Source organism: Lepidochelys kempii, chromosome 2 (assembly GCF_965140285.1).
Source record: "Lepidochelys kempii isolate rLepKem1 chromosome 2, rLepKem1.hap1, whole genome shotgun sequence".
Lineage (NCBI taxonomy): Eukaryota > Metazoa > Chordata > Testudines > Cheloniidae > Lepidochelys > Lepidochelys kempii.
Genome location: NC_136381.1, coordinates 130412122 through 130426768, shown reverse-complemented (window position 1 = coordinate 130426768; position 14647 = coordinate 130412122).

The window sequence follows — 14647 nt, the reverse complement described above, 5'->3', positions numbered from 1 at the left end:
TTAGACTCCCTCGGACAAACACTGACTTCACAACATGTAACTTACACTTTTGTGCCCACTTACCAACTCTGAATTGGTCAGAATATGAGGTGGTATTACTCAGGAGTCCAGAATGGGAAGGGGTGGGGCAATCACACGAAAAGCAACTAATAGGCAGGTGCAAGAAAGTGTCTGCCAAATTAGGCCAACCCATATTTTAACTTGCACCATCTTCTGACTCCTTGGCGTGTCATTTACGCTAACTTTGACCCCTTATGTTCACTTACGCATGGAATCTCGTTGACTGTAAGGGAGTCTGAGTACATGTAAGGGAGTATTAGTAATCAGTTTATACATCTTCTCTGAATTTGGCATGAAATGTGCAATATCAGTCATGTACAAGGCTGTTATGAGGTTTGTTATTTGTACTATTAAAACCTTTCAGGATTCTTGAGTTGAGATAAATATTAGACAGTCAGGTAGGGGACAAGGGAACACTCTGGTGAGTTTTACCATGTAATTCAAAAGTCCCAAAAGGACATGTCCTGCATTTATATTGAATATTGGTTAATTATGAGATAAAATGTTCTTCCAGTGAGAATTTGTGGAACACTTCAATCAAGTATGGTCAGTACACCCCAGACATAAACTACTTGTATTTGAATTACCTAAGATGTGAAACTTAAATATGCACCAAAATAATATACTGAATGCCTGCCTATAACAACATAATTTTATGGATAATACAGATTTTCAACTGGTGTAAACTGGCATAGCCACGTTGACTTCAATAGACATCCACCAATTTATACCAGCTGAAAATCTGGCCTGTTGTGATTTCAGGATGGGTGCCCGGATGAACTATTTTTGACCCATTCAATAATACTGAATATATGCAGAATATGAATGTTTGCCAGAGAATGCCCCTCTCCGTCTCAGTGGGAAGGAAGTTTGGGCTGACTAGAAGGGGGATGGCCAATCCTTGGGAGGTGGAGGGGAGAGCTTGTATCCAGATATACTCAAGCTGAGCCCCTCTTTGTTCTTCAAAGTGCAACATGTGGGAGTATGCCTGGAGGGGGAGAGGTTCTGCCTCCCATTGGCCAGTTTGGGGGGATAATAGAAGCTGATTGGTTCTCGCAGACCCCTCCCCTCAATTTAAAGCTTTCCCAAGCAACTGAGCGCCATCTTGCTGTGTTGCTGTCCTATCCTCTCTCTGTGTAGTTGAGGCATCTTTTTTGATAAGGAAGGATTTTTTTCCCATTGGGCCAAACTGGCAGGGGTCTTGTGCATGGGGGTGGGGTTATCTTCTTCACAGAATTGTTGAGACAGAGTTTAGGTTAAAAGGACTAAGAATAGGAATCTTAGTGCTAGAAGGAATGTAGTTATATTCAGTTCATCACAACTTGTTGCTGGTGTACAGGGTGGATAAAGGCTAAAAGGGCCACCACCCAGATTATAAGTGAGACCTGTGATTTGGCTCAGGGACCTTTTGCCTGTAAGACAAATGGGATACCTCAAGTTTTTGCAGTCTGAGGTTCCTCTTAGTATCTTCTATCCTCTTGCCAGTACGAGGGCAAGATGAATCAGAAGTGAGCTGACTCCTATGTATTAGGCTGTAGGTCTGCCCTGAGTTATTGGTTGTATGGTGGGAGCCTTGGAACCCTGCACTTGACCCAATTAAATACCTGGTATATGTGAGAGGGGGTTGGATAGTGTCCCTCGCTATTGTTAATATAGTTGTAGCCTGTTGGCACTTAAATCCATCCCTCTTCCTTTCTTTCATTCACCTGTGTGTCCTGATCAAAGTTAATGCCTGTCATAATGATCTGTTAAAATCTGGATGGAATCATTCTAAGTATTTTCTGAATGCATGACTAAATCTCACAGTACTGTTCTATTTTCCAGTTGAAATTTATTTTAACAATATAAAACAATCTTAAATAATGCTGCTCTTCTCCTTCACAGACTACAAGGAATATCATATTGTAATTATCATAGGAGGAACATTCAAGTTGAATGAATAAATTATTACAGTTCTTATTGATTGCCTCTTGTAGGGCAAACAAGACTTTGGCAACGGAAGACCAGATTCTGCTATCTTTTCTCATCCTAAACAGTACTCTTTTTTTTTTTGAGTTCTCCTAATGAAAACAATGAGACTACTCAAGAAGAAAGGTACTATGTAAAGTGAGTAAGGGAAGCACAATCTGACCCCAAGTGGGCAACATGCCGGTTTATATGCATTCACATCCTGGAGTTTTGTTACTGTTAGATAGCTCTGGCTTGATTAATGTATTTTGAATGCTGTAATATGCCATGCAAGAGCAATCCAAATTCTCAGTTAATAAAGTCAGCACTACCTCAGACAAATACACTAAAACCCTCTGAAAACAGTAAAGAAAAAAAAAACAACCTGAAGTGGAACTATACCTTACTACTGAAAATGTGTTGTTTAAATGGAGCTTAATGCTCATCAAAGCACTTAAAAGAAAAAAAAAAACAGATTGTAGAAAATAGAAAGAAAATAAGTCAATAAAGATGTTTAAAGTTGTGGTTAACTGACCCCAAGATTTTTTTTTAAGGGCAGAGATATGGTGTTTTAGGAATGAGCAAATCTCACCCAAGTGTACATAAGAATACAGTATCTTTCTGTCAAGACAAAATAGAGCAGTTTATTTAGATCGAAACATCTACTTTTTGAACTGTAGGTCATTTCACTATAAGGTGTCACACACAGTTTAAATTTTGGATTAAGTTTTTAATGACAACAGTTTTATTTCATAACCCAAGTACCAAGAGATTTTCACAAGCAGAGATGGACTTAAAATAGTTTCAATGGGGAAAGGAATGTTCTTCATTCCAGTGGTAATGAAACAAAAGATGGTGCAGCTGTCATTTTACTTTCCCTTGCTCAGAGGGTATCATTGCATAAGTGAAGCTAAGCAAGCCTTAGTCCATTTGATTAGATTGAAGCTGTCATCTCCAGGGTCACCAATGTTTGGAAATAATCCATAGTGAATGAAATATAAAATCAGAGAAAAAAAATCCAGTGAATCAAGAGAAGGGCATTAGAATGCTTACTGTGGAGACTTCTGCTATCAGTGTCCTGTTAGCTACATGGTTAAGACTGTATCTATGTTTCCATTAAAAAATCCCCATTTATAAATACAATTAGTGCATGTAATTACTAGTTTTAGGCTAATCCTGAAAAATGCTGAGCAATCTCAGTCCCGATTAACATCAACAGGAATCAAGGTTGCCCAACAGATCACAAAGGTGACCACCACCTTGTAGGCTTGGGTTCTATCTTCTGTAATTTTAATAGAGAACATAACTTACCCACCAAATACAGTATATACACACCATTAAAAAGTCATCCTTTGCCAATCAGGATATCCAGGGATGAAGCCCTTGCCTGTTTTGGAAGGGCAGAAGCCAACCATCTCCAATGGAACAGTTGGTCAGCATCTACATAAGCCAACATGAATGGAGCTTCCTGCTCCCTTCATGGGAAAAACCTGCAAAGGGGCAAACTAGGCACTTAATTTGTTTATCTAATCTCTTTATTCCCATACATAAAGGGAGCTCATCCAGTGCTCTGAGCACTGCCTACAAGAATCTCACTAACTCTCCCACTGACATGTTGGCTCTGCCATGTGAACAGGAATAACTAGAAGTTAAATCCTGTTCCAGTCAATAGTGTATGCAGATGGGACTCAGATCTGTTGACTACAGATAGACTATTTTCTGCCCCAAACTGCCCTTTAAGATTCAGAAAGGGTATTTCAAAAGGAATGTCTTCTTTGTTAATCTGGAAACAGATACTGTTAACAAGAAAAGGCACCCATGAGACACTGCCACATGGCTTCTGGCTTAGATGGAAAAAACAATTCTGTACATGACACCAATTCAAATAGTAAATTTGTACTGCAGGATACATTTGCAGAATGACTAATTTGTGTTTCAAATAAAGATTAAATCAGATTCCCCATTTCATAATTTCACATATGCTGCTGATGCCTATATATTCTCCTTTCAAAATAGGGACATAGCCTGAGGAACTAATTGTCCTCTAACTGTCTTTAAATAAGGCTGTCCCTGTTTCCTTTGAAGGGAACTTTGTTATTCAGTGATGTCGTGCGCTTGTGTTATATGGTGAAGGTGGGAAAAAAAGAAGAGTTACAGGATGTGAATGTGTATATGAAATTTATTTCATTAGGTAGTCTCAATAATTCATTAGTGCTGGACCCTCCAAGATTATTCATAATATTTGCACATCTCAAATATAAGAAAAAGGCTGATTTAACTGTTTGCTTTATAATTTCACTTGTTTCATTCCAGCTCCATACTCCAGATTTATTTAAAACAAAATTCATTCTTTATCCAACCAGGCTCTCTCAACCAGAAACATCAAATTTAAAGAACTTATGAACCATGAGTCCTTTTGTAATAACATGTAAACATACTATCATTTACTGTGATAACTAACATAAAATGTTTCATAAATTAATTTAAAATAACTAAAACTACTGCTGTAATGGAATCTGTTAGAAACCTGGTATGTGATATGTTTTGAATGATTTAATTATATCAGTTTCTTTTATCTTTCTGATACTGGTCTTTCTGGTCCATTTTTGTTCAAACACTTACATTGTCATCTTTTATTCATAGCCTCATTTCAAACAAGCTTAATTGTAATCAATTTCCAATACATTAACTCTGACTTCTGGATAATTTCTTGCTCTTTTTCTCTTGTCCTTCCTGTGTAGGTATGATCTCTGTTCCTCTCCTCATTCTGGAAGTTGTGTCTGAGTAAGGACTGTAGTACTAAGCCAACTATTTGAGAAATTATCAAAAAAGAGTCTGATTCATAAATACTAAGGTCAGAAGGGACCATTATGATCATCTAGTCCGACCTCCTGCACAACGCAGGCCACAGAATCTCACCCACCCCCTCCTGCAGAAAACCTCTCACCTATGTCTGAGCTATTGAAGTCCTCAAATCGTGGTTTAAAGACTTCAAGGAGCAGAGAATCCTCCAGCAAGTGACCCATGCCCCATGCTACAGAGGAAGGTGAAAAACCTCCAGGGCCTCTTCCAATCTGCCCTGAAGGAACATTCCTTCCCGACCCCAAATATGGTGATCAGCTAAACCCAGTGCATATGGGCAAGATTCACCAACCAGATACTACAGAAAATTCTTTCCTGGGTAACTCAGATCCCACCCCATCTAACATCCTATCACAGGCCATTAGGCCTATTTACCATGAATATTTAAAGATCAATTAGTTACCAAAATCATGTTATCCCATCATACCATCTCCTCCATAAACTTATCGAGTTTAATCTTAAAGACAGATAGATATTTTGCCCCCACTGCTTCCCTTGGAAGGCTATTCCAAAACTTCACTCCTCTGATGGTTAGAAACCTTCATCTAATTTCAAGTCTAAACTTCCCAATGACCAGTTTATATCCATTTGTTTTTGTGTCCACATTGGTACTGAGCTTAAATAATTCCTCTCCCTCTCTGGTATTTATCCCTCTGATATATTTATAGAGAGCAATCATATCTCCCCTCAACCTTCTTTTAGTTAGGCTAAACAAGCCAAGCTCCTTGAGTCTCCTTTCATAAGACAAGTTTTCCATTCCTCGGATCATCCTAGTACATGCCAGAATCCTAGCTCTTGTCTGCTCTTCATATTAATTAACCGTGGCTGCATACACATACAGACACAATGATTATCAGATGGGACTGAACTCAGAACTTTCAAAACCAAAAGCACAGGCCCCTTCCAACTGAGGTAAAGGGGAAATCCGTTAGTTGTGAGATAGTAGTAGGCTATGTAGTCATTGGGACCAGCCACAAGACACCATGGTCATATACATTAGCCCAATGTATTACACACTGATGGGGGAAGTACATCCACATTCATCCAGCTGACCCTCTATGTGGTACTTGACATGGTGGCACACAAATTACTCTTATCCTGCTCCTAGGATGCTTCAGAGGTGTGAATGTAAATACCCTGAATAGTCCCAAATCCTTCCTCTTAAGGAGTTGGTCTATGATTGTTATGGTAACAGTTCATCCACCTCCAAAACCCTTACCTACAAAGAAAGTCCCACAAGGCTCAATCCTCTCTACCTGGCACCTAGTTGAAGTTATTAGGAAAACTTGTGAAATACAGGCCAAAGTGCCAGCTGTATGCAAACAATATCCTTGTCTACATCTCCTTGAATTCAAATGCAAACAGCACCAAACTCTTGATTTCTCAATGTCCAACCAAAATCAGAACCTTTATGACGAGCAGTTAGGTAATGCTGAACCAAGACTGAGGTGATGCTAGTGAGGAAGAAGCAGCAGTTTGTAGAACTGCATCATCTATAACCCCATCCAAGGGTGCCTTCTGCTAATCTGTTAAGTAGGTTCATATACTTGGGGACTTTTTGGGTTCCACAACACTACTAGATATCCAGGGCACCAAAATTACTGTTACTGGCCAAGATATTGCATCTCTTCTTATCAGACAGTGATCTAGCACTTTGGAGGAAGACAGAATTTGACCCATCCATGAAGAATCACCACAAAATTACCACACAGCATAAGACTGGAAGGAAACTCCAGGGTCATCAAGTCCAGTCACCTGGTGTTATAGGCAACCCCATCATATAATCCTATTAATAAAATGTATCAAGCTCCATCTTAAAAGTAGTGTTTGCTCCCACTACTCCTATTGGGAGGCTGTTCTAGAATACCACTGCTCTGATGATAAGAAACTTCTTCTAATTTCCAGCCTAAGTTTATTCATGGCAAGTTTATATCCATTTGTTCTTGTGTCAACATTGTCTTTTAGCTTAAATGGCTTCCCCCGCCCACAATATATTTATAGTCAGAACTCACATCTCCTCTCAGCTTTTGTTTTGCTAGGCTAAGGAAGTCAAGCTCTCTTAGGCTCTCCATTCCCCTAAACTTTCTTTCTTGAAATGAGTGACTAGAATTGAACACAGTATTCCAAATGAGGTTTTACCAGTACTTTGTACACAACATTAATACTTCCTTATCTCTGCTGGAATTCTCGCCTGATACATCATGGGATTGAATTTGTCTTTTTCATGACCACATCACACTGGTGGCTCAGACTCATCCTGTGATCAACAAATATACCCAGATCTTTCCCCTTCTCTGTCATTTCTAACTGGTGAACCCTCAACTTATATACAAGGGAACAGCTAATTGAGCAATGTACTTAAACATTATTGTATTATGATCCAATTTGAACTTTCCCTCTCCATGACAGCAATTTAGTTTTTTGATTCAAATAAGTGCAAATATATAATTTGGTCAGAGATCAGTTCCTTAAATTACCTGATCATTTATAAATAACATAAATAAGTGAGAATAAATTTTAAATTTAAGAAGGGGTTCCTATGGATTTTTTCTTCCAAATATTTATTTCAAATGCACACAAGCCATTATACATTTTTTAATAAATGATAATGTACTTAGAACTCCCTTCAGGTAAATAACATACATGTTATTGATTTATTTTTAAGGGCTCAAAGGAGAGTAATCAGCTACCCTGAATATGTTTGTTGCATAAGTGTACTTTCCTGAAGTCCTGGCGTGTGTCTTCTCTGTAGTTGCTTTTATAAGCTTTTTTATTAATTAAATCATGGCTACTCCACTGTTCACTTCCGTTGTCCTATCAGCCACGGGTTTTGTGCAGCCCCACTAGCTAACACAATGAATACTCCTAGCCTGTTGGTATTTTTTTCTCATCTACAGCATGTACAGTTCCAGCATCTGACTGTTACCCATGAGGAGTTGTATCATCACTTGTCCTTCAACCCTGGGTACCTTACAATGCTTTGGTACTGTAGCTTTCTGCCTGGGATACCTACAAGCACACAGGTCACACCCTAAGTATCTGTGTGCTAGACCACCTGGGTTCACCAGCTCTGACCCCAGCAGCCTGTCCACAGCCCCACAACCCCATTCTGGCTTCTACCACCCTTGGTCACAACCAGCCAGATGACTCCAACACTCTCCTAGTCCTGAATTTTCCCAAAACCTTGTGCTCTGCAATGTCCAACGCTCTCCTGGACAGTTTAGGGGAATAATAAGGTCTGTCTGTTTAAAGAGATGAAAGCACATAACAGCTTATTAACTGAACTGGAGTAAATACACCCTTTCTTTTGAACACCATATGAGTTGGTTTATAGTAAAAAAATAAAACAAATTTATTAACAATAGGAGATAGGTTAAGTGATGCCAATTAAAAAAAATAAAGTTAGAAAGGGTCACAAGGACATACAAATGAAAACACTTAATGTAGCCAAGCAAAGGCTTTGTTCAGAGATGGTTTCTTTCACCCATAATAATTCTTTCCAACAATGACTGACTTTCTCTCAGTCAGAACCTTTCACAGAAGTGCAAGATGCTGGCTTCCCTTGTCTTTCTAGGTGATTTTTTTTTAAATTTTGCCTAAGCAGGTTTCTCACCTACATTCAGTTCCCAGAGACCCCCCTCTCCTTCCCCCCCGGGTTGAAGAACCCATCTTTCTCAGGTTTCAGTAACTCAGTTCCCTTGTGTCTGTCTAATGAAGGATAACTTAGGGGTTCTCTGCCCCTCCCTTTATAGTTTAGTAAACATTTGAAAAGCATCTCTATCAAAGTTCATTGACTTTGCTTCAAGAGGCAGGATGATCTCATGCTATTCTTCCCTTCCTGTGGTTTTCTCATCCCTCTGCTGATTTCTGTGTAAATGGAGTGTCCATCATTTTTGATGACACCTTAATTTCTCTGGGGACAAATAGATAGATGTGACATTCCCTCTTGTCTGAGAGAGATCTGTTTCTCCCTTTGTTTGGGTCACAGCTACTAAAGCATAATATGAATGTGTATTCATAATTCCTTATGTTGTGTTAATACATACAATTCGCAATATTAATCACCAGTGTGTCATAGGCTTTCATAAATGACATCGCTCCATACACTTTTATAATACAGTAATACTGTATACAATCAGTTGATTCAATTGCTTATCATGGGAGGTTCAGCCCCCCTATCTTTTTAGACCAGTAAACTTTTGTAATGTATTCCTTGAAAAGTAAAACCAAAACCAAGCTGTCTCCTTCCTCCCCCACCTGTTAGCTTGATAGCTTTGTTTCCCTAGTATGTAAATGTACCTTCACTGTCTCTACCAGATGATTGGTCTGGTCAAAGGATCAAATACACAATCCTTTGTCTAAGGAAGACTGTCCTTATGCATTGCTTGCCAAACACGTTTTAAGAATGTACTTCTTAGCTCATATTTATAACTTTTTGAACACACCCTGTGCATACATCATATAAGAATATTAATGATCAGTGAGTTATTAGTTTTGCAATGATATAGCACATGACACCTTTTAGATATAGATTAAAACCATAGTGATGTGGGGTATGCTGAATTGGTCAGGCCAACTGAAATTCGTTACCTGATATCTCACGATCCTTGCTATCTGGAACTGGGATGCTCTTAAGGCCACACCTCCCCTGTAACAGGGCAGCATTCACCTCTTGCGAGTGTCCCTTTGGCAGAGTGCGTGTGCCTGAACTTTCTCTCCCTGAAGCCTTGCCTATATGCAGTCTATAAATGGTCTTGGCCCTGGTATCAAGCTATACTCCAGCACTTCCCCCATGGAGGCAATTTCGTCATACTCTCTAGGTCTTTCAGGCCCCAGATCTCCTGCTTACCCTAAAAGAGTTCAGTTCCCCTTCTGGGATGTATCAAAGTCCAGGTCACTTCCCCAGTGGCCAGTGGGGGGACCCAGGCCCATCCACTACTCCACATCCTAGCCCAGGGACCCTATAAATAGCAGCTGTTTGCCAGGTCCCTTTATCTATGCTGTGTCACTGTTCTAAGTCCCTGGGCCACTTGTGCACAGCCCCAGCACATTCTTCACCCTTTACCTCAGGGTCTTGTCCTGGTTGAGGCCAGCAGCAAGCCAGCAGCTCCTTCTCACTACTCCAGATATCTGTCAGCACTGCTCTGCCCCAGGGCCTGTAGCTCACTCAGCCAGCCAGGCACACCATCCACGCTCCTCCAGTTCCAATAAGGAACTGAACACACTCTGCCTCTGCAGCTCTTTTTATATAGCCTTCTGGGCCCTGGCTGACTGCCTCTGCTGCATTCTCTCTAGGCCGCTTGGAAGACCCCACTCTATTGCCTTTTTCACAAAACGGCACACAAATAAGCAAGCATAGGATAGAGAAAGGGAGCACAGCTGAAATACCTTTGCACTAAGAAAACATACATTTTACACATTCCTAAATGTTTACTTTTTTCATGTAGATATTTGTCCAGCTGTCTTAGGACCAAATGAGAAATTTTTACTGGACAATTTCTGAAACCTTGTAATGGAGAAAAATATCTTGGCTCAAATCCTGCCATAGAGAAATAACATTCTAATGTAATCTAATCTAATCTAATCTAATCTAATCTAATGGACTATGACAGTGTAATATTGGCATGAAGTCAGAATCAGGCCCCAAAAGCAGGATTTGTTTTTTGTTTTTGTTTTTTAACATTCACCTTCCTCCAGTGTCCTACTGAAATGTGTTGTAAGTACCAAACGTCCCATGTAAAACTCCTTTTCATAGGCTGTAAAAATCCATGTTCCGTAGAATTCATGCAGTGTGAAATCATACAGTATTCCCTACACACATTGATTCACCTGTTTTGGAGCATTTCTATAGCACTCCTCACACTAGCTCCTGAATGTCTTGAGTGCACATGAGGTGTGGCATTGGCACTCAAGGGGGTTACAGATATGAGTGTAGTACTCAATTATCTTATCAGAGATTGACAACAGCAAAGGAGAGAGACCTTGTGAACTCAGAACAAATATAGAACACTTAAGTGCTCATGGTCTTGTCTTGGAGAGTTCTCTATTGACTTTAAGCTCCTCTTAGGAAAGAGAGATAGGTGTAAAAGGTGCCATTATGCATGTATTGGGAGCCTAAAGCACTCATTCATTGAAGTCATGTGCAGGCGGTGTTCTCCTTGGGTGCCTGCTGGTTGTAATGAACGATTCCAGAATATAATACAAAAAAAACCCTGCTATTTGTCTTTAAAACACAAATCCACTTATTTATTTCTTCCTTACATACTTAAAAAGTACATTTGTTTGACTTCATTTCCAATCCCTCACATCACTCATAAGATAATAAATTAAAAATATTTTATTCTGCTTTTATTTACATTCTTTTAAGATCTTGTATATCATATTTTGATTGCATTAGAGTTTATCCTGTAAACATCAAACAAACATACTTTTTGTGGAGTCCTGCTGTGGAATACTGACAACATCTGCCATATTAGCTTCAATGTTTCAAGTTCAAAATTCCACCTGTCTCCTGAGGGGTTTCCTAAGGGTGAATTCCACTGAACAATGTTGAATTCCTAAAGAAAATGACACTTGGCCAATCCTTCATCTGCTGTAAAACTGCTAATGATTTCATCATTAGAGCTACATCAATATGCCTCAGCTGAGAATCTGTCCCTGCCTGCATTACCTGTAGTAGGACAGACAGAATAAGGTTTCAAGACTGAAGGCATCATTTCACAGAAAATGAGTCCAGCTGAGATTTCTGAAGACTTCATTGTGTTCCAATAGGTATTCAACAGGAATAAATCTCTCCAACAGTTTCTTTTTTGTCAGGTCTTTATTTTTCTTACATAACCAACAGATTTGAAAATTAGAGCAGATGAGTAGTAAACAGGATGGCATGAAAAGGTGATAAATGTTTGAAGGAAGAAGAGAAAATAAGCTAAATACCTGTTTTGCGGGAAGCTGGAGGGCAAGAAGGACCTGACATGGCATGATGTTAATCATTTATAAAAACAGTTACCTCCTCGAATATGAGTGGTGATTGATTTTGCTTAATTGACAATTAAGAGAAGTAAAGAAACAATAAAAAAGAACACGGAGAGTGAAGCTGAATGGCAGGTAAAGAGCTAGCCAGGATGTGTACATGTGTAGCAGTTATTGTCATGAGGCAGCCACTCTGAGGTCTTTGAATTTCTGTTTTCATGGATTTTTCTGATCTTTTCAAATAAATAGTGCACAGGAAGGATGACTCTGTACACACATGCTGCATTCAAACAATATTTTAACTGTTAATGTAGAAGTTCAGGTCAAAAATGGATGAATAACACGTTTAGAAACTCTGCTCTCCCGCTATTGTCGTGCTTCCGAGCTTCTCCATGTTGTCTGTCCTGGGCTCCCACCTCCGTGAAAGCCACAGAAGACAACCATTTTCAGCCATTGTTTGGCTACCATGAACCGAACAGCACAGCTTCCGCCACCAACTCTGCTCTCCTACATTTCGCGCCCTTTTTCCAGGATTACCTATGCAGGCACCATAGCCATGGAGCCCGATCACATCTCTGCTGCAGCTTTGACCATTGTAAATACCTCGCGCATTATCCAGCAGTATGTGCAGTACCTGCAAAACCAGCTAAGGAAGCAACGACAGCGCGATTACTATAGTGATGAGGACATGGATACAGATGGCACGGCACGTGGTGACTGGGAGATCATGGTGCTGTTGGGCCAGGTTCATGCTGTGGAACGCCGATTCTGGGCCCAGGAAACAAGCACAGACTAGTGGGACCACATAGTATTGCGGATATGGGATGATTCCCAGTGGCTGAGAAACTTTCGTAAGCATAGGGCCACTTTCATGGAACTTTGTGACTTGCTGTCCCATGCCCTGAAGTGCAAAGACACCAAAATGAGAGCAGGCCTCACAGTTGAGAAGCGAGTGGCCATAGCCCTGTGGAAGCTTGCAACGCCCGACAGCTACCAGTCATTTGGGAATCAGTTTGGAATGGGCAGATCTACTGTGGGCGCTGCTGTGCTGTAAGTAGCCAGTGCAATCATTGACCAGCTGCTTTCAAGGGTAGTGACTTTGGGAAATGTGCAGACCATTGTGGATGGCTTTAATACGCTGGGGTTCCCTAACTGCGGTGGGGCGATAGACGGAATGCATATCCCTATCTTGGCCCCGGAATACCGGGACGGCCAGTACATAAACCACAAAGGGTACTTTTCCATGGTGCTGCAAGCACTGGTGGATCACAAGGGACGTTTCACCTACATCAATGTGGGATGGCCGGGAAAGGTATATGATGCTCGCGTCTTCAGGAACTCTGGTCTGTTTGAACAGCTGCAGGAAGGAACTTACTTCCCACATCAGAAAATTACTGTTGGGGATGTTGAAATGCCTATAGTTATCCTTGGGGACCCAGCCTACCCTTTAATGCCATGGCTCATGAAGCCGTACACAGGCACCCCGGGCAGTAGTAAGGAGCAGTTCAACTATAGGCTAAGCAAGTGCAGAATGGTGGTAGAATGTGCATTTGGATGTTTGAAAGCATGCTGGTGCAGTTTACTGACTCAGTTAGATCTCAGCACAACTAATATTCCAATTGTAATTGCTGCTTCTTGCATGCTCCACAATTCCTGTGAGAGTAAGCGGGAGACTTTATGGCGGGGTGGGAGGTTGAGACAACTCGCCTAGCAGCCAGTTTCACACAGCCACACAACAGGGCGATTAGAAGAGCACAGCAGGGTGCGCTGCACATCAGAGAAGCTTTGAAAGCCAATTTCATGACTGGCCAGGGTACGGTGTAAGAGTTGTGTTTGTTTCTCGTAAAGTTACCTGCCCCCTATATATATATGAAAGGAAATAAAGTCACAATTGTTTAAAAAACATTCTTTATTATTTGTTGCACAAAACATTGAGAGAAATCAGAAGCTAGACGGGGGCAGGGGGGTATTGGGTTAGGCGGGTGGAGGAGGAGGGAAGGACAAGTCCAGAAATCAAATAAAAATTTAGGATATGCCAGCTTTCTCCTGCTTGTGCAATCCTCTGGGATTGACTGTGTGGGTCCCTGTAGCCTCCCCTCTCCTCCCGCCCCCCGTGTTCTTAGACATCTGGGTCAGGAGGCTATGAAACTTGGTGTCATAAATATAAAGGGAAGGGTAAACCCCTTTGAAATCCCTCCTGGCCAGGGGAAAGCTCCTCTCACCTGTAAAGGGTTAAGAAGCTAAAGGTAACCTCGCTGGCACCTGACCAAAATGACCAATGAGGAGACAAGATACTTTCAAAAGCTGGGAGGAGGGAGAGAAACAAAGGGTCTGTGTCTGTCTGTAGTCGTCTTGGCCAGGGACAGAACAGGAATGGAGTCTTAGAACTTTTAGTAAGTAATCTAGCTAGGTATGTGTTAGATTATGATTTCTTTAAATGGCTGAGAAAAGAATTGTGCTGAATAGAATAACTATTTCTGTCTGTGTATCTTTTTTGTAACTTAAGGTTTTGCCTAGAGGGGTTCTCTATGTTTTTGAATCTAATTACCCTGTAAGATATCTACCATCCTGATTTTACAGGGGGGATTTCTTTATTTCTATTTACTTCTATTTTTTATTAAAAGTCTTCTTGTAAAACACTGAATGTTTTTTCATTGTTCTCAGATCCAAGGGTTTGGGTCTGTGGTCACCTATGCAAATTGGTGAGGCTTTTTATCCAACATTTCCCAGGAAAGGGGGGGTGCAAGTGTTGGGAGGATTGTTCATTGTTCTTAAGATCCAAGGATCTGGATCTGTAGTCACCTAAGCA